This window comes from Bubalus bubalis, chromosome 6, assembly GCF_019923935.1.
Source record: "Bubalus bubalis isolate 160015118507 breed Murrah chromosome 6, NDDB_SH_1, whole genome shotgun sequence".
In the NCBI taxonomy this organism is placed as follows: Eukaryota; Metazoa; Chordata; class Mammalia; order Artiodactyla; family Bovidae; genus Bubalus; species Bubalus bubalis.
Window position 1 is genome coordinate 62,937,873 of NC_059162.1, and position 25,867 is coordinate 62,963,739.

The following is a 25,867-nucleotide window of genomic DNA, read 5'->3' on the forward strand; positions in this document are numbered from 1 at the left end:
TAAATAGTCTTGTCATAGCCACATGTCATACCTTGCCAGAAAAATAAGGTAATAAATGTAAAATAATATTAATAAGGCCTGCTTTCAAAGACTTATTGGGTTTATCGAAATCTAAATTATAACTGGAATATTAGATTTGTACTAATCAGAAAGAGATTTCTACAAAGAAATTTAGTATGTTTTAAAATTGAAATGACTAAGAAATGATTAAAATATCATTACAAGCAACTTCAAGGGAACACATATGAAGTAATATAAGCCCAGGAATTGCATTCATAAATCAGCATGTATATCGTCAAGTCTTGTTAGCCTCTTACATGCATTTTTAATCCAAACATAACCATTTGGCTATTGAAATCAGTCTTAAAAATTGATATCAAACAGTGCTATACAAATGTAAGCTTATTTTTAGCCTTGTTACATCAAACTTTTTTATAATGCAATTTCAATCTCAAAACAATAAATAATAGCATGTATAATGACAGTAATGAATCCTAACTAATTGTAATACTTCTGCATAGCCTAGTAACAATTTATAAATTGTGAAAAATAAATCTATTTGACAGGCCTGTTAGCTATAAGGCCTTCAGTTTCCTGCTTTGCAGCAGAATGAAGTAAAATCCATCCTTTTCTTGCTCTTGTTAAAAACATTTCAACAGTTAGTTCTTTTCCACAGAAAATGCTGCAGGAATGTTCCAGGTTAAAAAAAAAAATAGCACGGTTGAATTGTACCCTTGGCTATTATTGGCCAGAATACATGATAAGTTAAAACATACTAAAGATATTATTTTTTAAGAGGGGGAACTTGATAGAGATTTGTATTTCTATATTAGAGAGTGGACACTATCCTCTTTATTGCATTGTAAAACTGAATCTGGCTGCAGGGAAAATAAACATTACAATTACTCGGCACTTAAACAATTGTACCTATACAGTTAAGTAACAAAAGCGTGAGGCACCTGGAATCACAGCATTTGTGCCTAATGCCAGCAACAATATAAAGCATTCAAGTGACATTTGATAATGAGCAGACAGTGGAGGCATTACACACGTCTTTAGAAGAATCAGACTTCCTACCTTGAAAAGACAGATGGAGGTAAGTTCCTTTATAAAAAAAAGTTGTAAGTAAAGCCAGGCAGCAGTTGCAGTAAATTGAGTCCTTTCAGTCACTGTATACATACAGCAGTTCTGCAATAAGGGGAAAAATATAATGGGAGAAGCGGCTGTGAACGAGTGACCTCCTCAAGCTGAGTCCTCTCTGTGAACCAGGCATTGAAAACCACTGTTCCTGATTTGCATGGATTATCTCCACTTGAACAGATACAGAGCAGATACATTTAAATTGAGCTGGCACAATGGCAAAAAGATGGAAGAGTGAATGAATGAGGGGCAGCGCAAGAGAGGGAGAGAGAAAGAGAAACAGACACGAGATCGGAGAGCGTGGATAAGCTGGTTCTTGCAGAACTGTGTCTCAGAAGAGCTACAGCTCCCTCTTCATGTCACAGTTGTAAGATAAGAAATGTTGTCATTAAGAGCTGGTTAATCATAGGGAAAAATTTACTCAGATTACCTGACGCTCCATCTGATCCGATTTCTATGAACACTTTATGACTCTTTCTCTTTTATCATCAGGATTTTAGATACTGAAAATCTTTTGATTAGTAGACAGGTAAACAAATTTGGATAAAACTCTGAGTTTTGAATAAGATCAAAGCTTTGACTTGACTGAAAAAATGTCAGTAAAGAAACCTAGATTTGTTAAACAGAATATTTATTTTGAAAGAAAATTAATCCTTGTTAACTTTTAAAGAACTAGTAGTATATACTGCAATATAAAAATAAAATGATATTTAAATATTTATTAAAGATTAATTATCTGAAAGGATCCATATGTACAACTAAAAAGGGGATTTTTAAAATTTCTTGTGGTGCTATTTTTTTTCCTTCATAATGTCTCTTGATGGCATTTCAGAACAGAAGAAATCCCTTTTTCGATATAATACAGATGTATCTTAAAATACACAATTGCTACTTGATTTCTCATTTAGCATTTGCAGAGTTTTATATATTCATATTTTCATTTTGAAAAGAGAGAGAGGAGAAGGGGCATATGATTGTAACTCTTGTCACTTGTAACTCAATAAATCTGTGGCAGATCTCAGAAGAAAAGAATAACCCTCATTTAGCAAGTTAACGAACGTGAAGCCTGCTTTCTCTTTGTGTAAAGATATCTGTGGATACCCAAACAGTGAGGCAATTAGGTCAAATTCAAAGGAAAAATCAGTCAAACCAGCTGGTTGACTGAATTGATCATAGCCGTGGGGAAGCTTGGTGGGAACCAAATGACATGGGTTAAATGTATTCTAAAAATTACATTAAAACTTAGCAAACACATGTGAGTCATATTTGCAGAAAGTAGTAACGAGGCCAGTAAGATGTTTGCTTGCTGTTGAGATCCCATATTTTTCCTGTCGATAAAAATTTAAACATAGGATACTTACAGGAACTTTGATTTGATGGATGGAAGTGATACTTTAAAAGAGATCTCCAGGAATATGCCATCATATGTTTCTGTGAGATTTAGTGAATATCTGGAATTTCTGAAGTGTGCAGACTTAGTGACTATAACTGTGTTTAGGAAACAATTGCTTAAAAGTAAAAGGATGAAGACAATAGTTATTTTATGATTCTGACATCCAGTAGTCTGTTGCTGTCTGAGTGGATGGTGAGTGCTCAGGTTTTTTTTTTTTTTTTTTTTTTTTTTAATATCAGTTTGGACACAGTTTGGACACATGTCAGAGTTGGAATGTTATTGAGGTCTCAATGGTACTTTTCAGGTTGTAAACCCTCTGGAGTCAGGGATCATGTACCATCCTTTAAACTAGTTCCTCAAACATTTTGAAAGTGTGCTTTATATATTTCAGATATTTCTAAATGTCTGTAGAAAATATATTAGAAATAATGGTAAAGCACTTATATTCTCTATAGTGGTTGTTTTCTGTAAAAATTAGATTCAGAAATTATAATCTCTTGTAATCACATGAAATAAAAGGAATGAAATTAATTTAAATGCCTTGTCATGTATAAGATCATAATAATTATAGCAGCAGTGCTGGATTGTATATTGACATGTGAGCTTAATTAGGGACCTTCTTCATGATACCAGGGGGTACCTTCCAGAAGGTAAAAAGGTATGTTTAGGATTTGACTAACAATTTTCTGAGCACCAGTGCTGACTAAGACAATTATCAGCTTTGTGACTGTGGGCAAATTACTTGTTTGTAAAATGGGGATAATAAAACAACATTTATTATGTGGTTAGTGTAAGGAATAAAGGAATAGGCTTAGCATAGCACCTGGGTAAACACTTAATCAGTGTAACCTATTGTTACAATTATTATAAATCTGTTTCCATTGAACTTGATTGCCTCTTTCTGAACTGGGAAGTGTTATTGCAGTGTCTATTGGATGTAGAAAAGGTAGACTTCTTTGTTCTTGACTTTTTCTGGCCATTGTATGAGGAGGGCTTCTTCTTGGTCCCTGACAACTAGAAGGGCTGGTGCTTCTACCTTTTTATAAAAGACAGAAATAGAAATATTATTCTCAGGAGAGCTAGAGACTGTCGTAGCAGCAGATCCAACCTTCTGTACAGGAATAGGAAATGGCTTGTGTGGTACAATGTGAAGGGCACCCAGAAGCTCCCAGTCCAGAAATATCTTCCCATCTGTCCTTTCTTATTTCCTGAAATGCCACCATTAGAGGTTCATTTCTATGTTTTATTGGCTTCCCATTCTCGAATTTCAGTGTACAAACTACTGGCAGAATTAACACATTAATAAATTTACGCTTAGAGTGACACATGAATTCATAGTGGTTTTAATTATTCTATGAGAGATGCTTTCTTCTACTATCTTGCTGAAGATCAGCAATGTCAAGGAAAAGTCAGATTTCAATGAAAATGCATAGAAAGCCCATTTGGTAGATAGGAATGTGTGGGGATGGAATCCTAACACGGGTGGCGGTTGTGCTGCTGTGATTGGATCTGCCCGTATGTGAGAGATCCTGCAGCCGGCACAGAGAGTAACGTGGAGGTTCTGGCCTCTGGGGCACTGGAATGGGGAACAAGGACTCACTCATTCATTCAAAAAAGTGGAGGGAGTGTTTTGTAGCAAAAACCTGGACTAGGTTTTTGTTAACAAAACACTGCTGCTGTTGCTAAGTCACTTCAGTCATGTCCGACTCTGTGCGACCCATAGATGGAAGCCTTATTCTCACTTCTAGTGGAGATGATGGACACAGGTATGGGAACAGGTTAATCCTAATATTGGATATCTGTACAAAGGAAAAGAACACAGAGGAAAAGCACCGTTGGGAATAATTAAGAAGGCCTTTAGGAAGTGGGCAATGCTTGATCTGACACTTGAAGACACAGTGGGAGCTGTTTAGGGAAGTAAGAGATGAAGGAGAGGTTGCAGGTTTATTCCAGGTTCAGTGAACATGGTACAGCAGCAGGGTGGTGGGAAAGAGACAACCAGCCGGAACAACCTGCTCAGAGCAGAGTGGAAGGATGGGACTGAAATGTGAGGAAAGAACTGAGGAGCAGGTCTCAGAAAGGAGGCGTGGGCACAAGCACCTCAGGGCATTTGTACCTTCATCCCTCCTCTTACTCTGTACACCTGGCACCTGCACGATTCTGGGCTCCCCAGCCTGGGAGCACACACATAAGCAAATATTTAAATGACAAGGAGAGCTGTTCTCGGTGAGTAAAGCGGGGTGTATTGCCAATTAGATTAGAGACTAAAGTCTTTGGGGACTTGAAATATTCCAGAATTATTTTCAAGAGTCAGCCACTCTCTTCCCTAACCTATAGTGCTATATGGAATATTCATATATGAATTAAAATTAATTGTGCTTAGAGACTTTGGGATGAAGCAAATCAGGGTGGAAATCACTGCTGGAGCCCTGGAACTCATTTAGGATATAAAAAATACAGAAAATCTTAGTGAGAAAGATTACCAGCATTAACACCATTAATACTGAAAGTGAACAGTGAAAGTGAAGTGACTCAGTCGTGTCTGATTCTTTGCGACCCCACGGACTGTAGCCCACCAGACATTGCTGTCCTTGGGATTATTCAGGCAAGAATACTGGAGCGGGTTGCCATTTTTTCTCAAAGGGATTGTCCCAATACTTATGATGGTTAATAATTGGAAAATTATATTTATGAAACTATAACAATAACAGAGTCAAATCAGATAGCAAAGCTCCCAACTTTAATATAAAATGCTGTATTATAACCTTCCATTTTCTTCTATTGCTTGAATCTTAGCTATTTTGACATATTTATCCAGAAAATATTGAAATTTCTATACTTAACCCAAGAATGACAAATTGCTTTTTGTAAATATTACACTTACAGTAAAATTCATTGTAAGATAAATGATTACACAGATTTGGGACCCAGTAGTGGGAAATATATTTGAATTCTAATAAGGACTGGTTCAAGCCTAAAAACAATTAATAACTGTCAATTTCCCATAAACATGATGACAAGTAAAACCTCTAAAAAGGGTACCCAAACCACAAATGATTAAAAAATTATGCTGATTAAAAGAATGACCGAATATATCAGGACTCTTTTAAATTATTTTTCAATAGCAGTGCCTTCCTCCGACCTCTATGGAGGTAGAAAGAGCGCAGTTTAGTTCAACATTCAGCTCTTCTTCAAATATTTTAAAAGTACTTAAAGTTCTGTGGTCAAGGAGATATGTCACTTAGATCTCTCTTCAAGAAAAATTCTGTGGTTCTGTAGCAAGGTGTAAAGTTAACTGACAGCCTCCAGCTATTAGCGCTTTCACTATTCCCCTCCTCAGACAGCCCTTAGATCATAAATAGGCATAATGGAGCTCTTAAGACTTTTCCATTTCTTTCCAGTCCAGGACTTCTTTGAGGCTTTCCCTGACCAACTCAGCCTCCTTCATCCTTTGACTATCAGGCTTTTTTCTATTTTTGTAGTATTGTGCACTTAGTCACTCAGTCATGTCCAACTCTCTGCGACTCCATGGACTGCAGCCCACCAGGCTACTCTGTCCATGGGATTTTTCAGGCAAGAAATACTAGAATTGGTTGCCATTTCCTTCTCCAGGGGCTCTTCCTGACCCAGGGATCAAATCCTCATCTCCTGTGTCTCCTACATTGTAGTCAGACTCTTTACCTGCTGAATCATCTTGGAAGTTCACCTGGGAAGCCCATCATAAGCCTAGGTCCCTGATAAAATTCATAGATAAAATTTATCAGACACAAGTTTCTAACAGTCAACAATACTTGATTCGGAACCAAATTTCTTTCTCTTTCAATTTCCAAAGAACTGAACTCTCACTCTTCCTATATTCATAGAACTCATAGATATGTTTCTGCTATGTTTCTACTTTCCAGAAATTCTTGTTCTTGGAACAGGAAAATGTTCTTTGGAGAGCCAACTTTCTCCAGGAGTTGCTTTCACTGAATCACTTCTCAAATTACTACTTTGTTTCCACACCTCTGTTGTACTGAAAACATAGGCACATTACCAAACACAGAATTGAGTAGTCCAATAGACTTATTAGACTAACTGCAAGAGGAGACAAGCAGCACAAACAACATGTTGATGTACTTAGATCAATAAGGCTCTGGAAGACGTTCAGGTTCAGTGCCGAACTGAAGGAGGTTCACATTAAAGAAAGTTTGAAGGATGTAAGAGAGTAAGAAAGGAACTTGTTGGTAGATAGTGTAAATTTGTGGTATATGGAATAACAGAGAAAAATGAATGGGGCTTTAGAAATGAATGGGGCTTTAGAAATGAAGTCATTAGTGAAAATGATCAGGATTTTAAATTCAATTCTTATCTTTATCACCAAGGTACTTATATGTTTTCACTGCAAAAGGGATAAAAACTTGCTGCTGTTCCCATTTATAAAACACTGGGAGTCTCCCAATGGCGTTGTTTAAAAGAAGAGGCATATCACCATTAATGAATCCTTTGCATTTTAGATTCTAAGATAAAAATCAGTAAGGAAGAAAAGAATCCCTTTGAAAAGCTTTGGTTTCTGTAAGGTATTCCTAAAGAAATTCATGTGACTTATTCAAAGAAGCTTACCTGAACTCTGAACCTTAAAGAAAAATGAGTCAATATACCATCTGGTATAACTAAATGAAAGTCAGTCAGTCATATCTGACTCTTTGTGACTCCATGGACTATACAGTCCATGGAATTCTCCAGGCCAGAATACTAGAGTGGGTAGCCTTTCCCTTCTTCAGGGGATCTTCCCAACCCAGGGATTGAAACCAGGTCTCCCACATTGCAGGCGGATTCTTTACCAGCTGAGCCACAAGGGAAGACTCTGGTATAACTGAGGAGTAAATATATTGTTTACTTGTATATACAAACGTAACTAGTCAAAAAAATAACCTTAAAATAGTTCATTGTTTAAGATTTATAGGTCTAGTCAAGGCTATGTTTTTTCCAGTGGTCATGTATGGATGTGAGAGTTGGACTGTGAAGAAAGCTGAACACTGAAGAATTGATGCTTTTGAATTGTGGTATTGGAGAAGACTCTTGAGAGTCCCTTGGACTGCAAGGAGATCCAACCAGTCCATTCTGAAGGAGGTCAGCCCTGGGGTTTCTTTGGATGGAATGATGCTAAAGCTGAAACTCCAGTACTTTGGCCACCTCATGCGAACATTTGACCCATTGGAAAAGACTGTGATGCTGGGAGGGATTGGGGGCAGGAGGAGAACGGGACGACAGAGGATGAGATGGCTGGATGGCATCACCGACTCGATGGACGTGAGTTTGAGTGAACTCCGGGAGTTGATGATGCACAGGGAGGCCTGGTGTGCTGCAATTCATGGGGTTGCAAAGAGTCAGACACGACTGAGTGACTGAACTGAACTGAAGGTTTATATAAAGCAGATGAGTATCTAATGCCTTAAAAAGTATTTCAAGTAGTTATAATGTTTACTTTGGAAATAATGCTTTATCATGACCATTTCATGTATGTTCCTACTAGGTTTCTTCAGTCATGTCTGACTCATTGTGACCCCATGGATTGTAGCCCGCCTGGTTCCTCTGTCCTTGGGATTCTCCAGGCAAGAATACTGGAGTGGACTGCCATGCTTTCTTCCAGGGGATCTTCACTACCCAGGAATTGAACCTACATCTCACTTCTCCTGCTTTGGCAGTCAGGTACTTTATCACTAGAGCCACCTGGGAAACCCATTTCATGTATAAGCCCACATTAATTCAGATATTTAATTAGAAGCAGTAATTTACCCCACCTTAAAATGCAGGTTATAGATATCCTGTGTATGGAGATTCTGAGGTAGATTCAGGAGAATGGAGTAGGCCAAGGGATCATGACATCTATGCTGCTGCTGCTAAGTCACCTCAGTCGTGTCTGACTCTGTGTGACCCCATAGATGGCAGCCCACCAGGCTGCCCCGTCCCTGGGATTCTCCAGGCAAGAACACTGGAGTGGGTTGCCATTTCCTTCTCCAATGCACGAAAGTGAAAGGTGAAAGTGAAGTCGCTCAGTCGTGTCCGACTCTTAGCGACAGTTGCAGTTTAGTTTGTCTTCCAATTGATTCTCTCATTCATTCTTTCATTCATTTATTTTTTGAAAGTATGTATTCAAAGTCTGGACTTCCCTGGTTGCTCAGATGGTAAAGAATCTTCTTGCAATGTGGGAGACCTTAGTTCAATCCCTAGGTTGGGAAGATCCCTTAGAGGAGGGCATGGCCACCCATTCCAGAATTCTTGCCTGGAGAATCCCCATGGACAGAAGAACCCAGCAGCCTAGAGTCCATGGGGTCACAAAGAATTGGACACAACTGAATGACTAAGCACAGCACATTCAAAGTTGACTTTTGGATTAACGGTGAATAGAGAGAGACATGGTTCCCTGATTGTAGGGTAGCTAGCAAGGAAGAGAAGTGTTATCGTTCAGTCATGTCCGACTTGTTTTGACCAATAGAATTTGATGAAAATGAATTTTTACCAGTTTTGAACCTAGGCTTAAAGAGACCTTGTAAGCGTCTCCTCTCACAGTCTTGGAACCTTTTGACTGCTATGTAAACAATCTCAGACAGACTGTGGAGATGAGAGACCCCATGGAGAGAGACCCCAGTTATCTCATCCATCTCACCTGAGGCTATTAGGCACCAACCAGCCACTACTGCATTAGATAATGACAAGATATATTGTCCATAGTCTAGACCAACAGCCAGTTGTTATTCTGCAAAACCATGAGCTAAATGCATGCTTTTTAGTTTTATATCACTAACTTTTGGGGTGGTTTACAAAAGACGAATGACCAAAAACAACAACAACACAAAACTATCAAAGAGCTAAACTTAAGATACATAGCATAGAGACATACTAATCCAATCTATTGAAGTTGAGGAAGGCTTCCATAAAGAAATGACATCTAACTTGAGACCTGATGAATGAGAAGTAACAGCTATCTAATGACCATGCTCCAACAGTATAAAAGGTTTTTAAGAGGGGCTTTCCTGGTGGTCCAGTGGTTAAGAATCTGCCTCTCAAAGTAGGGGACACCAGCTCGATCCCTTGTCGGGGAAGATTCCACATGCTCTGGGGCAACTAAGCCCATGTGCAACAACTGAGCCTACGCTCTGGAGCCCTCAAGTCAAAAGTACTGAGTGCACGTGCCTAGAGCCTGTGGTCTACAATAAGAGAAGCCACTGCAAAGAAAAGCCTGAGCAGCACAACTAAAGAGTAACCACCCCACTCTCCCCAGCTAGAGAAATCCTGCACACAGCAATGAAGACCCAGTGCAGCCAAAAACAAATAAGCAAATAAATATTTTTGAAAAAGCTGTATAGGAAAGGAGACGTTCCTACCATATACACCGAAATATGTCATTTCCATCTTTAAAACATCTCTTGAATCCAACACTTGTTATCACTTCCATTTTTACTGTTTAAGTACAGACCACATACTCATCTGAATTATTGCTCTGGATCCCATTGTCTCTTAAACTCTTCTGTGCAGTCTTTCTTATGGTCTATTTTCACCACAGGAAGTAAAACTGGTAAAAAATGTCAGATCTTACTGCTCCTCTACTCAAAACTCTGTGTAATAGATTGACTAATAGTGCCCACAAAAAGATATGTATACATGTTTACCTCCTAAAACGGTGGAAGTGACTTCATTAAAAAAAAAAAATTAAAAAAAAAAGAGTCTTCATTGGGTAATTAAGTTCAAGATTGCAAGGTGAGATCCTCCTGGATTATGGAGATGGACTCTAAATGCACAAACCAGTGTCCTTATTAAAGAGAGAAGAGGAGAAGACAGAGATACAGAGGAGAAGACCATGTGAACAGGCAGCAGAGACTAGAGTGATGTTACCCAAAGTTAAGGCATACACAGGGCCACAGAAAGCAGGAAGAGGCAATGAAAGACTTCCCTTATATTTTTGGAGGAAGCAGGGCCCTGCAAATACCTTTATTTTGGATTTTTGGCCTCCAGAACTAAGGGAGAATAAACATCTATTAAGCCATGCAGTTTGTGGTAATTTGTTAAGACAGTCCTGCTGCTGCTGCTGCTGCTAAGTCGCTTCAGTTGTGTCCAACTCTGTGTGACCCCATAGATGGCAGCCCACCAGGCTCCCCTGTCCCTGGGATTCTCCAGGCAAGAACACTGGAGTGGGTTGCCATTTCCTTCTCCAATGCATGAAAGTGAAAAGTGAAAGTAAAGACGCTCAGTCCTAGGATCTAATAAACCTCCAATATCTTCTTGTCTCATTCAGAATAAAGCGTAATGCCAAAGCTCTTGCATGGACCTACAAGGCCCTACCTGGACTTCCTTCCCCCTACTCCTGACCCCTCTGACATCATATTCTACATATACTCCCTTACCCTCTCCACTTGAACCTCTCTAGTTTTTCTAGAGAGAAACTGTTCCTTCAGGACAAAAGGCATGCACCTCCTCAGGGCATTAGTGTTCATCCTTTCCACTGCCTTGCATGCCCTTCCCTTAAATATTCTGTTTGTGTGACTTTCACATTTTTTCCAAAATGTCTTTCATGTAGGTTAATGAAGACTTCTCTGATCACCATGAAAATTCCATCCACTGCTCAACATCCCCCATCCCCAGCTGAGTCCTGTTCTCCTTTTCTGACTTTTCTCTACAGCACTTACCATCCTCTGAACTAATGTACATTGTACTTATCAATTTATTGGTCAACTGTCTTCCCAACCATAATGTAAACTCCATGAGAGAGAGAGATTTTTTTTTTTTTAACTTTTCCTTGTTGCCTTATGCCCAGCATTTAGGAGAGATGGCCAGTAAATAATTGTTCAGTTACATAAATGGTATGTTTAAGATCTGAGGAAAGTATTTAAATGGTGACTCTAAGAACTCCTTGTTTCTGCTACTTCTGAGAAATGTTTCCAAATCTCTCCAGATTGGTTGTTGAGTAGGATTCATGCTGCCAATTCTCTGGAGTAGAAGAGCGTAGATGCTCTAATTTAATAGGACAATGACACTATTCTGTTATGGCAAGAATATCATATACAATTTGTAGTTTGAAGCCCCTTGGTTTTCACTTGTCACTTTACATTTGACTTCATAGTAGGCTCTGGAACTCTGAGTGAAATAGTAATGAGGAAATAGCAGCAGTGCTAGCAACAGGTAAGGAAAGTTGAAATTTAGGGATTTAAAGAAGGCTTGAAGGCAACAGGATCAAAAGGGGGATACACATGTAAAGTGGTCTTGGGATGAGGGATGAGGGATGAGGGACAGAGAATGTGTGTCCTTTGCTGATTTTCTTTGATGGGATTTCAAAGAATCTAGGGCATATTCTTATAGACTGATAGCTTCTAAGCATCAAATACATACATACTCAGTCATATAAACACATAAGACAGAGTTTGCATTAATCTTGCCAGTTCATGCTTCCTACATAGAGGAACATGAACTTAAATGCCAACATTAAATGCATTTGCCAATATCTGTTCAGTTCAGTCGCTCAGTCGTGTCTGACTCTTTGCGACCCCATGAATCGCAGCACGCCAGGCCTCCCTGTCCATCACCAACTCCCGGAGTTCACCCCGACTCATGTCCATTGGGTCAGTGATGCCATCCAGCCATGTCATCCCCTGTTGTCCCCTTCTCCTCCTGCCCCCAATCCCTCCCAGCATCAGAGTCTTTTCCAATGAGTCAACTCTATATAGGCAAATGTGTATACACACACAGGTATATATATATGCACATGTGTGTATAAGTATTCCTTTCTCCAACTGTATGGAGCAATATAAATAGGGATGTGTCACAAGACATCTTTTACACTGTCCTTAGTCATCAGAGAGGAAAAAAATGGATAAAATAGAAAGTTCTAGAAGTTCCTGTCACCATATCTATGCTATCTGACTTTAGTAATTTTGCCTTCTTTGTGCAACTCCAAATACATTTGCCTAGCAACAAAAAGTGGGATAATACTTCCATCCTTTGAAAAGCAATGGGAGAGCTGGAATGAAACTATAAGCAATCAGCAAGAACATAACTGAGAGGCTGTATTCCAGAGGCGGAATTAGTTGAACTAAACTAATGTCTAAACATAGTCAAGGAGTTAACAATGTCATGGTATGTTAATTAGGGTTGGATTTTGGGTTTAATTCAGATAGAAATCCTCAACTGCTTATCCCTAGCATACCAAGACCGCCCAAACATCTTGGTCTGCAAAATTAGGCTGGGAATAGAGCCCAAACAGGATTTCTGAAAAGATTTTTAGGTCTTTCTTCTTTGACTAAGGCTTGAAATTCTGCAAGGATTGCAAGAATAGTATTCTTTTTCAAATGTTTTTGGCTAGAAGCTCGGAGTGAAATAACATGAGAAATGTTTATGTGTACTTACATAGTTACCTATAACACTGCTTATATTAAAACAAAATTTGAATGGATTTTTAACGAAATTCTTCTCAAGACACAAGAATACAGAAGCAGACTTAGCTATTTGCTTCATTTTGATGACAGAAGATAATAAATGGATAAGCATTCAAATGAAAATTACAGTACATCTAGAAACAAATAATATAGGAAATATAAGAAATTTGGTGGTCAATAAGAGTTTTAAAATGCATTTTAGCATTAAAAAATATCCTGAAAAATTCCTTAGTGCTTTGTACTAGCTGAATGGATGTTTTCTATTCATTTTGTACCTACTAGAATGCTGTTGGGAAGGGAGGTTTTATATATCTAAATAAAATAATTCAGAAATATATGCACATTAGTTACATAAACTCAATGAAAAGTAATGAAAAAGACAAAAATATATTTTATGTATTTAATAACAATTTATTGAGTACTTGACGTTGAGGATGAAAGTGAAAGTCGCTCAGTTGTGTCTTACTCTTTGAGATCCCATGTACTATACAGTTCATAGAATTCTCCAGACCAGAATACTGGAAGGGTAGCCTTTCCCTTCTCCAGGGTATTTTCCCAAACTGGGGATTGAACCTAGGTCTCCTGCATTGCAGGCAGATTCTTTACAGCTGAGCCACAATTTTGAGGATACAGACAAAATAGACCCCATGGAGGTTCCAGTGTAATGGATTCAAAGTGTCTGACTTTAGTGGTAGGTAGATGGTCATGCGACTCACTGTCAAAGATGGCAAATATTAAGGGAAAGATTTTTGCTAAGTCGCTTCAGTTGTGTCCGACTCTGTGCGACCCCATAGATGGCAGCCCACCAGGCTTCCCTGTCCCTGGGATTCTCCAGGCAAGAACACTGGAGTGGCTTGCCATTTCCTTCTCCAATGCATGAAAGTGAAAGTGAAAGTGAAGTCACTCAGTCGTGTCCGACTCTAGTGACCCCATGGACTGCAGCTTACCAGGCTCCTCTGTCCATGGGATTTTCCAGGCAAAAGTACTGGAGTGGGGTGCCATTGCCTTCTCCAAAGGGAAAGATTAAGAGATGGCAAAAATTAAGGGATGGACTATATTAGAAGGAAATGAAGAATCTGAACATGCCATGTATGTGAGACTCGTGACACCTCCAATTGGAGGTGGAAAGAATCTAGGCTGTTGGGTATGTGTATAATGTGCTCAGAGGAGAGGCCTGTTCCAGGGATTTAAACGAGGAATGTAGTAACCCCCATCATTGGATTCTCATTGCTATAGCATGCTACAGTTTATTGTCTTTAAGATGTTATTGAAGCCCGTCTACTCTCTTACCTTTACAGCTTTATAGTCTTTGTGATATATGAAATTATTTGTTCCTGGATTCTAGTATGAGTTAACGGAGAAGGCGATGGCACCCAACTCCAGTACTCTTGCCTGGAAAATCCCATGGACGGAGGAGCCTGGTAGGCTTCAGTCCATCGGGTCGCGAAGAGTCAGACACGACTGAGAGACTTCTCTTTCACTTTTCACTTTCATGCATTGGAGAAGGAAATGGCAACCCACTCCAGTGTTCTTGCCTGGAGAATCCCAGGGACAGGGGAGCCTGGTGGGCTGCCATCTATGGGGTCACACAGAGTCAGACACGACTGAAGTGACTTAGCAGCAGCAGCAGCAGCAGCAGTATGAGTTAAAATGCAAACTGACAAGGAAAAAGTTAGGTGCTCAATTCTGCATGTGATCTCCTTTCAGTAAAGCTGTATCCCTCATGAATTCATCTTTTTACCTCAATAACTCTTGGGGCTTCCCTGGTGCCTCAAATAGTAAAGAATCTGCCTGCAATGCAGGAGACTTGGGTTCAATCCCTGGGTCGGGAATATCCCCTGGAGAAGGGTATGACTACTCACTCCTGTATTTTTGCTTGGAGAATCCCAAGGACAGAAACTGATGGGCTACAGTCCATAGAGTCACAAAGAGTTGGACAAGACTGAGCGACTAACATTTTCACTTTCACACATACTTCTTTATTACTTCCCTGGTGGCTCAGTCGGTAAGGAATCCACCTGCTATGCAGGAGACTTCAATGTATAACTGTTGAGAGTCCCTTGGATTGCAAAGAGATCAAACCAGTCAACCCTAAGGGAAATCAATCCTGAATATTCATTGGAAGGACTGATGCTGAAGCTCCAATACTTTAGCCACTTGATGCAAAGAGCTGACTCATTGAAAAAGACCCGGATGCTGGGAAAGATTGAAGGCAAAAAGAGAATGGGAAAACAGAGAATGAGATGGGTAGACAGCATCACCAACTCAATGGACATGAATTTGAAAAATCTCTGGGAGAAAGTTGAGAACAGAGGAGCCTGGTGTGCTGCAGTCCATGGGGTTGCAAATGGTCAGACACAACAGCAACTGAACAAAACAATAACACTTACTAGATGACATCTCCACTTATCTATTTATGCTTCTGTGTACTCTAGTAGAACATTCATCAAGGACAAAATAGTCCTTATTAACCTTGTTATATCCAAGGCCTAATATCCAGAGCCCAGAGTGCTTGAAACATGGTGTATGCTTAACAAATCTATCTGCTAATGTATATTAAACAGAGAAAATAAGAGTTGAATTTGCTTGGAGAATTTTATAGACTCTATGAGCTCAGTTCTGGAGTACTGCTAAGATACTGCTGAGAATTCTATAAGAGGGTGAACTAAATGACAAAATATGACAAGTTTGATCTTCTGTTCAGTGTTTAGTTGGAGTATCTAATTTGTTGGAGTATCTAATTTGTGCTTTGCTAAATAATGACACTTCTGGATACTTCCAGAAGTGATACTTACACCATGCTTGATACCAAAGAGAAAGCAGAAGGGAGGGAATGTTGTAAGAAAAAGAAGCCCAAGGTTCTTTCTCTCTCCCCTGACTTGACATATACACATGCCATTACCAGAAAAAATGGGGGCCACCTTCTCCCCACTTCTACACATATTTAGGTTGTTCTTTGGAGAACTTTTTCCCACCTCAATTCTGCCTTGGAAGTGAACTTTGAATTGATTTCATTTCTATGAACACACACCTCAGAGTCAGGGAGTGCATTTTATGATGTTCATTTTATGATGTCCTCATTCCCTACAGATGGACTTATCTAGGCATAAGTCTTGTTCCAGGTCTGTCTGATTCTTCTTCAAGAGAACTTACAGTGATCTCTAGAACCAACCTGGTCTCCAGTTGGCAACAAGATCAAGACTTCTGGAGTATCTGATTTCTTCGTTTCAGTTTAGTTGCTCAGGCATATCTGACTCTTTGCAACCCTATGGACTGTGGCACGCCAGGCTTCCTTGTCCATCGCCAAATCCCGGAGCTGGCTCAAACTCATGTCCATTGAGTCAGTGATGCCATCCAACCTTCTTATCCTCTGTTGTCCCCTACTCCTCCTGCCTTCAATGTTTCCCAGCACCAGGGTCTTCTCTAATGAGTCAGTTCTTCCTGTCAGGTGGCCAGAGTATTGGAGCTTCAGCATCAGTCCTTCCAATGAGTATTCAAGACTGATTTTCTTTAGGATTGACTGGTTTGATCTCTTTGCAGTCCAAGGGACTCTTCTCCAATACCGTCGTTCAAAAGCATCAATCTTCAGTGCTCAGCTTTCTTTATAGTCCAACTCTCATATCCATACATGACTACTGGAGAAAACTATAGCTTTGACTAGATGGACCATTGTTAAACTAATTGGTAAACTAATGTCTCTGCTTTATATGCTAAGTTTGTCATAGCCTTTCTTCTAAGGAGCAAGTGTCTTTTAAATTCATGGCTGCAGTCATCATCTGCAGTGATTTTGGAGCCCAGGAAAATAAAGTCTGTCACTGTTTACATTGTTTCCCCATCTATTTGCATGAAGTGATGGGAATGGATTCCATGATCTTAGTTTTTTGAATGTTGAATTTTAAGCCAGCTTTTTTACTCTCCTCCTTCACTTTCATCAAGAGACTCTTTAGTTCCTCTTAGCTTTCTGCCATAAGGGTGGTGTCATCCACATATCTGAGGTTATTGATATTTCTCCTTGCAATCTTGATTCCAGCTTGTGCTTCATCCAGCCCTGCATTTCTCATAATGTACTCTGCATATAGGTTAAATAGGCAAAGTGACAATACACAGCCTTAACGTACTCCTTTCCCAATTTGGAACCAGTCTGTTGTTCTATATCCAGTTCTAGCTGTTGCTTCTCCTAAACTATTCTGTATACCATAAAAAGTCCCAGAAGATGAGGAAGTTTTAGAACTGCTTTATAATTGAGAATGTGAACACAATTATATCTGGGGAAACCTGGTGCATTGAAATAAAAAATGAAACATGAGAGCAGCAGCTTGAGTCTGAAGAGTGGTTTCTTATTGTGTACTAAAAGGCACAAATTGTAAGAGCCTGGAATAAGGGTCACAAATTCAAGTACTGTCATAGGCCAAAAAGGTAAAGTGAATGAGTGAAGCAGGGCTGATGTTAGACAATAGAGCAAGTGTAGAAAACAGTCAGTTGGACAGTGCATGCCCTCTATGACCCTACAGCATACATAGTAATTATAAAACAGCAAAACACGAGACAGTGAGCCTTTACAGATGTACACAAGACCACATCACTCCTTTGCTTTACCCCTCCAATAGCATTCTACCAGAGTAGAATGCAAAGTTCTATTGCCTGTGAGGCTCTTCTTGACCTGTTGTCTCCCTGACCATATGTTTTACCTCCTGCTTCTGTTTCTAGCCATCCCATCGCCTGGGCCACCTCACTGGTCCTTAAACACAATTAGCATGTCCAAGTCTCAGGCCTTTATGCATGCTGCAACCTGTGCCTGAAATGAGCTTCCCTTAACTGAGCAGGCACTCGAGCAGCCTGTCAGGTCTCTACTCAAATGGCACCTTGTTATAGCTGCCATCCCTGAAAGTAGGAGAGCACTCTGCCTCCATCACTCTCTAGCCCTCTTCTTCTGCCTTATCTTTACAGTATTTTTCACAAGGAGACACTTTACTCTTTCTGAAAACATTTAAAGTGAATATGCAATATTACTTCAGTACAATTTGTGTATATTTATTATCATTGTTATTTTTAACCAGCTTATTTTAGTTTAAACCTGCATAGATATTTCAAAAGTATGTGTATACTCAAGGAGTTAGACTTTGTAGGGTAAGTGGAACACACAATTTTCTTCTTTTCCTCAATTTCTCTTTCAACGTACTCTAATTGTTCTGCCTGTCTCAAATATAAACTCATGGGCTTATAACTACACATTTCACATCACTTTTTAGATAACTCATAATCTTGCTCCAGATTACAAAATCAAATTCAGTCTCATTCTCTGCTCTCATTTAAAAATGCAGAAGCATTTTAACAGCCACTATGGAAGACAGTATGGAGATTCCTTAAAAAAAAAAACTAGGAATAAAACTACCATATGACCCAACAATCCCACGACTGGACATATACCTCAGAAAACCATAATTGAAAAAGACACACACACTCCAATGTTCACTGCAGCACTATTCACAATAGCTAGGACACAAAAGCAACCTAGATGTTCATTGACAGATGAATGGATAGAGAAGCTGTGGTACATATATACAATGGAATATTACTCAGCCATAAAAAGGAAATGCATCTGAGTCAGTTCTAATGAAGTGGATGACCTAGAGCCTATTATGCAAGAGTTAAGTCAGTGAGAAAGAGAAAAACAAAAGTCATATATTAATGCATATGTATAGAATCTAGAAAGACAGTACTGATGAAGCTATTTTCAGGGCAGCAATGGTGATGCAGACATAGAGAACAGACTTATGCACTGGGGAGGGGTGGGGGTGGGGAGGAAGGAGTGGGTGGGAAGAATGGAGAGAGTAGCACAGAAACGTATACACTACCACATGTAAAACAGATAGACAGTGGGAATTTGCCATATGACTTAAGGATCTCAACCAGGGGCTCTGTGACAAGCTGTAGGGGTGGGATGGGGTAGGAGGTCGGAGAGAGGTTCAATAGGGAGGGACATAAGTATACTTATGGCTGATTTTTGTTTGTGTATGACAGAAACCAACACAATACTTTAAAGCAATTATCCTTCAATTAAAAACAATTTTTTTTTAAAAGGCAGAAGCAGCAGTTTGGGCCTGACTCAGCTGACCAAATCACACTGAGGAAGAGGGTCATGGCTGACTTCCTCACTCTTCTGTTTTACTATTGTATACCTCTTCTCTTGGAGTGAGGTAAGAAGTGACAGAGGTGATATTTGAAGATGCCAGTGCAAACTAGAGCAGGTGCTTTCTGGATGTGGAGAATACCCAAGTATTGACTATTTCATTTAGGGGGAAGTTTTATGGGTTCTTCAGAAACCCTCCTCTTGAAGGTCTCCTGCTGGACTATTCCTTAGTTCTTAGTGCATGGCTAAATCATCCATCAGCTTTGCTTTCAGAGACACAACTCCATTTCTCCTTAGATCATTCTCAAACTGACTCAAGACTAGCTACCCTCTGTGAGTTTTCTTGATCCAAAGAAAAATGCCTTTATTTTTGCCCTTCACTACTACTCCCCCACCTTCTTTGGTGGTAGAGCATATCTCCTTCTGAAGGCACAGCTCTTCTCCTTGCTGTGCTTGGCTAATCTCTTTCTTGGGATTTCTCCCTGTGCCTGCTCTCAAACTCCAGGAGACATATGTAAGGCATTTTGCATAGCTGTCAAGAAGTTCTTTCATTTGATCCCACCTACAACTACCTTAAAAAAAACGCTTTTCTCTCAGTCTCCTGACTTAGTTTTATATACCTTCAACGTACAGTTGCTAAATCAGTTTCACGGCCTTTTGACACATTCTACACAGATGTTCTAGCATCTGTGGATCTTAGCTTTGGAACCATGTACAAAACTCTAAGAAAAAAGAAAATGCTGTACTTGATATTCCACTACACATATATTCAATGTATAATTTATGTAATATATTTGAATCATGTTAAAAAGGTAGGCATTTTGTGGGAGTTGTAGCAAAAGACCTACAACTCAAAGAAATGCAAAATGGTCATTGATCCTTAAAAATATGCTATTAAATGAATAGAATAATGCAAAATATATTAATACATGTATGCATATTTAAATGATGTTTATATTTTTAAATACAGCATATAGATTAAATAGTTTTTTTAACATCAAGAAAGATCAATGGCAGGGTCTGTTAATATGCTTAAAATTTCGTTATAGTGGGGGGCATTATTCTAAGGAAAAAGTGCAATGAAATCTACAAATCTTCTCAACAATTTGTCTATAATGACACAGAGTTTGGGAACAATATCAAAGATAATAAAGAAGGTCTTTACATTTTTGCAATAAATAACCTTTTCTTCCACCCTCTCATCCTCTTTAAAGATAAACAATTTTAGAGAGAATGATGGTGAAGCATTATGTAAACAATAGAAAATGCTAAAGAACAATTTCTGTGTCTCATTATACATCTTAAATTGCTTTTCTAGTATCCTGCTGCTGCTGCTGCTAAGTTGCTTCAGTCGTGTCCGACTCTGTGCAACCCCATAGATGGCAGCCCACCAGGCTCCCCCATCCCTGGGATTCTCCAGGCAAGAACACTGGGGTTGGTTGCCATTTCCTTCTCCAATGCATGACAGTGAAAAGTGAAAGTGAAGTCGCTCAGTCATGTCCGACTCTTAGCGACCCCATGGACTGCAGCCTACCAGGCTCCTCCACCCATGGGATTTTCCAGGCAAGAGTACTGGAGTGGGGTGCCATTGCCTTCTCCGTCTAGTATCCTAGATGTGCTTAAACAGTTAACTACTGCCAAACATAGCAGTAGTGCCTCTGGAAAAGAAACTCGGATTGTTGACAGACTACCAATCAGTATGGAGGCCCTGCCCAGACAGACACACAACTAGTGATGGAGCCCTTGGAGAATCTTGCCTTTTAGCAGTAAAACTTGAATTTGTCTAACTTGACAGTGGAGTTAAAACTTCCCCCCTCAAACAAAGTATAGGATAATAAAATCGCAAATGCTGAAATGCACAAATAATATAAGCTGTAAGATAATACAGAAGTTTTGTTCTCCTTTGGAAGTCAATACTATATAAGAAAACAGAATTCTTCAGAAATTTCAGACTATCTGAATTTTATTCTGGCTTTCTTCTTTTGCAGCTTTATTCAGGCCTTGAGAAGTTTGGGTATACCTTCTCCAATTTCTCATCTTTAGAGTAACAGTTTATTTAGTTGCTAAAGTGAGGAAAGGGACCAGCTCTGCTATCTGCAGATTGGGATTTTGTTTAAAATACTGATATATTACAGAGGACTGAAGTCATCAGAGACCTGCTCAGTTGGAGCACAATTTAAAATCTCACAATATGAAAGTAATTCTAGAGGGAAGAAAAAACATGTGTATAATCACATATCATATAGATTATTAATAATAGGTAAATAAAGCCTTTCCTATTTGATCTTGGGTGTTCCTTGTAAACTGAAAGGTAGAAAATTGCTGAAAAAAAAATCAAAGCTTCACATTTAATTGAAATTACAAGATACTGTATAGTCAAAGAAACAGATTTCTGATAGCAAAGTGATTATCAAACATTGAGATGAATAATTTCTATGTAGTGTTACATTTATGTTACTACGTTTATGTTACTTCTCTCAATAGCTCTAACCAAAGTATTGTATACCGCAAATCCATCCAGAGACACAGCATATGTTCATGAGAACCCAACGACAAACTTGGGAACTGCAGCTCAGAAGCTATACGGAAAGAAGGCCACAATCTCAGGACTCCAGAGTGAGGTCATTTCTGCTTCTATCTGCTTTCTCTTTCTCTCTTTCTTTCTCCACCTCTCCACTCCCTGTAGATTCCCAGAAGAGTTCAACAGAATTAAACTTTGGATTTTTCTTCATTTTACACATAGGGATACAAGGAATTTAGTCACTTCAAATTTTTCATCAATCATACAAAGATGATAACATCTACCAACAGGTTTAATACTGATATGAGGTTGAAAATAGATAGTGGTTAGGGAACCCTACCTCAGTTCTCTGTGGTGAACTAAAAGGGAAGTAAATTCAAAAAAGAGGGGACATATATGTAAGTATGGCTGATTTACTTTGTTGTATAGTAGAAACACAACATTGTAAAGCAACTACACTTCAATAAATTTTTTTTAAAAAGATAGTGGATGATAAACATTTAGCAGAGGTTCTAATGTAGAGTAAATATTCAACATTTGTTAACTGTTACTATTTTTCCTTTTCTGCCACTAATTTTGGCTATAACAGTTTATACAACCTTAGAGATTACATAACTTTAAGCTTAATTCTCCACATCTAACTAATTCAGTGTCTTAGATGCTTCATTATGAAATCCCAACAGAGGAATTTGATTGGCTTAGGCCACAAAGTCACAACCATTGTTATGAAATGTCTACCTTTCCATTGGTTTCCACCCACAATTGATCAGCTATATCCAGGAGATAAAAGAGAAAATATGGAATCCAGGGGTTTACTGTTCATACAGCAGGAGTTGTTGTAGGTAAGCCGTTCCTTTAGGATGCACATGCAGGTTGAGGCAGAAATGGTAAACGTCCCTGGTAAACTATGATCCCCCATTTAACTGATATAACACAGATGTTCTCTCAGTTTTGGCATATCATCTATTGATTGTTTAGGTCTCTGATTTTGGATTTTCATAAGTTTCATGTTTCCACTATTGACCAAGTGTATCGGATGGTTTCCAGCTCTTCCTTTCCTTCTGATGACATGAGGCAGTGTATGTATTGAAATAACTTGTTGTCAGTGTGACTGAGTTGGTCAGCATTGTTTGTCACAGCAGGTCCTCAGAATCAATCCAGAAGTGCTACAGTCCTGCTGTAATCAGGATTGATTATTATGAAAGCCAGCTGTGGCTCATCTATCTCATTGCAGATGGCCACAGCCTTTGATTCCATTGAGAAAAGTAATTTGTCACCAAAACCTCAAATGCTGCCTTCATAGTATTTTACTTTCAAAGACATAGGGAGGATAAATGACCACATGGAACGGAATGTGGATTTGTCAAACCTGTTACTGAGTCTTTTCTATGTTGCAAGTGCTGAAATGGCGGCTGTGGTTCCCAGTTCTAAAGTCCCTTTGTATAAACAAATTTCAGTAAGTTCAACTAGACATAATTTGTGGTCCTTTGCCTTGCACAGACCTGGCATATCTGGGTTCACAGTTTTAGAAATCCATGTAATTCCCTATGAGAAGACAAATGTATCACTCCAGTCATAATAATATAATAATATATGGAGTTTCTAACAAATGGTTTTATTGTTGTACTTATTACTTCCCAATTTTGATAAGCATTTAAGTTTCCATACAAAATTACTTTATTCATTTCTGTAATAAAAAAAGAAATAGATGAAACAGAAGTTTGATTTAAAAGTCTCTGTTTTGCTCCAGATAAGCTGGTTAAAAGACATTTGTTGAAGATACTAAGGACCAATTTTCAAAAGCTCGCTGCTAATTTGAACCCTATCAAAGGAACACACATATGTACCCCCATTTTCAGTATAAATTAGGAAATATGAATAATTGAAGTGCTTTTGTGCTCTAAATTTTCATTAAATATAACTCAAATGCTAGTCTCAGACTTCAATCTTGTGTCAGGTTTACTTTAGCAAAATAAATTAGAGAAATAATGGACCAAGTAAAGTGTTTTATCAGGAAATCCACACAAACTGAATAAAAAAATATATTTTTTGGAAAGATAGTGGATTTCTTGGATTCTTCTAAATGGATTTTTAAAATTATTTTTAAGGATATATTATTTTGGTCATTCAAAGATTGATTTTTTGCTACCTAAATGAAATCAGACTGATATCTAGAGTAATAAATTTCACAAAGAATGAAAAGACATGTTTCCAGGAAAGAATTCAGGAAATCTTGCTTAACAAATTGCTGCTAAATCTTGAAAAAGTAAATGTAAAAGAAAATAAATGGCAGTAGATGTTTCTGAAACAAGCCAAGTACATTTTCAGCCTGTCATTTGATAATTTACAAAGCATATGTAATTCACAAGTCATAATGCTAGGTAAAGTATATATGTTATTGTACTCATTCTACATTTTTATTTAAAACCGCATATTATCAGCTTGGATTTTATGGATAAGCTGAAATATAAGGATTTAAGAAAGCTTAAGGAATTTATATAGTTAGACATCCTTGGATTCTGAACCCTCTCTAATCATATCTAGTCATCAGATACCTAGAGATTTGCTTTATTGTTTTGTCCTTTACATGCAAATAAAGAAGTGATGATGTTTATCAGAAATTATGGTGGAAAGAAGAGCCCAAAGATCAATAGGTTAATATTTATTAACCACAATTCAAGTGATAAAATGTCTGCAGATGCATAAAATAAACATTATGCTAATGATAGACTATTGATTATAAAAAAAAATTATCTTTCTCCAGGGCAACATCTTGCATTTGTTCTGTAGGTTGTAAGTATGTTAGTCTCAGGTAGATTTTAAGTAACAGTAATAATTATTGTTTAGTAACTATAACACTGATGTGAAGAGCAAAGGTCTCAATATGCTATCTATAGGGATTTTTATTTTTTGATTACCAAAGTTTTATAACTAAGACACGGAAAAATTAAAATCTTTTATAATGCTCTGTCAGATAAAGCAAAGCATATACTAAACAATATATTCTTTTGCTTTTTCACCTAGAAATCTTATAAATAAAAAATCCCTGTGAAAGTAATTTGTATTTTACTTAACATTTTCAACTGTTCAAAAATATCCTATTTTCTATATTTGTAATTTATTTACTGCTTATGATACCCAAATGAAACGTGCATATATAGGAAGGTCAGAGAGAAATTACTATTCTCCATTCTGTGCTGTGGCTAGTCGTTCAGTCTTGTCTGACTCTGTGACTCCATGAACTGTATCCCACTAGGCTCCTCTGTCCATGGGGATTCTCTAGGCAAGAATGCTGGAGTGGGTTGCCGTGTCCTCCTCCAGAGGATCTTCCCAACCCAGGGGTCAAACCAAGATCTCTTGCATTACAAGTGGATTCTTTACCAGCTGAGCCTCCTGGGAAGCCCAAGAATACTGGAGTGGGTAGCCTATCCCTTTTCAAGGTGACCTTCCCCACCCAGGAATCAAACTGGGGTCTCGTGTATTGCAGACGGATTTTTTTTTTTTAACTTTACAATATTGTATTGGTTTTGCCATATATCAACATGCATCCGCTACGGGTGTACATGTGTTCCCCATCCTGAACCCCCCTCCCACATCCCTCCCCGTACCATCCCTCTGGGTCATCCCAGTGCACCAGCCCCAAGCTTCCTGTATCCTGCATCAAACCTGGACTGGCGATTCATTTCTTATATGATATTATACATGTTTTAATGCCATTCTCCCAAATCATCCACCCCATCCCTCTCCCACAGAGTCCAAAAGACTGTTCTATACATCTGTGTCTCTTTTGCTGTCTTGCATACAGGGTTGTCATTACCATCTTTCTAAATTCCATATATATGCATTAGTATATTGTATTGGTGTTTTTCTTTCTGGCTTACTTCACTCTGTATAATAGGCTCCAGTTTCATCCACCTCATTAGAACTGATTCAAATCTATTCTTTTTAATGGCTGAGTAATATTCCATTGTGTATATATACCACAGCTTTCTTATCCATTCATCTGCTGTTGGACATCTAGGTTGCTTCCATGTCCTGGCTATTATAAACAGTGCTGCGATGAACATGAAAAAATGCTCAACATCACTCATTATCAGAGAAATGCAAATCAAAACCACAATGAGGTACCATTTCAGGCCAGTCAGAATGGCTGCGATTCAAAAGTCTACAAGCAATAAATGCTGGAGAGGGTGTGGAGAAAAGGGAACCCTCTTACACTGTTGGTGGGAATGCAAACTAGTACAGCCACTATGGAGAACAGTGTGGAGATTCCT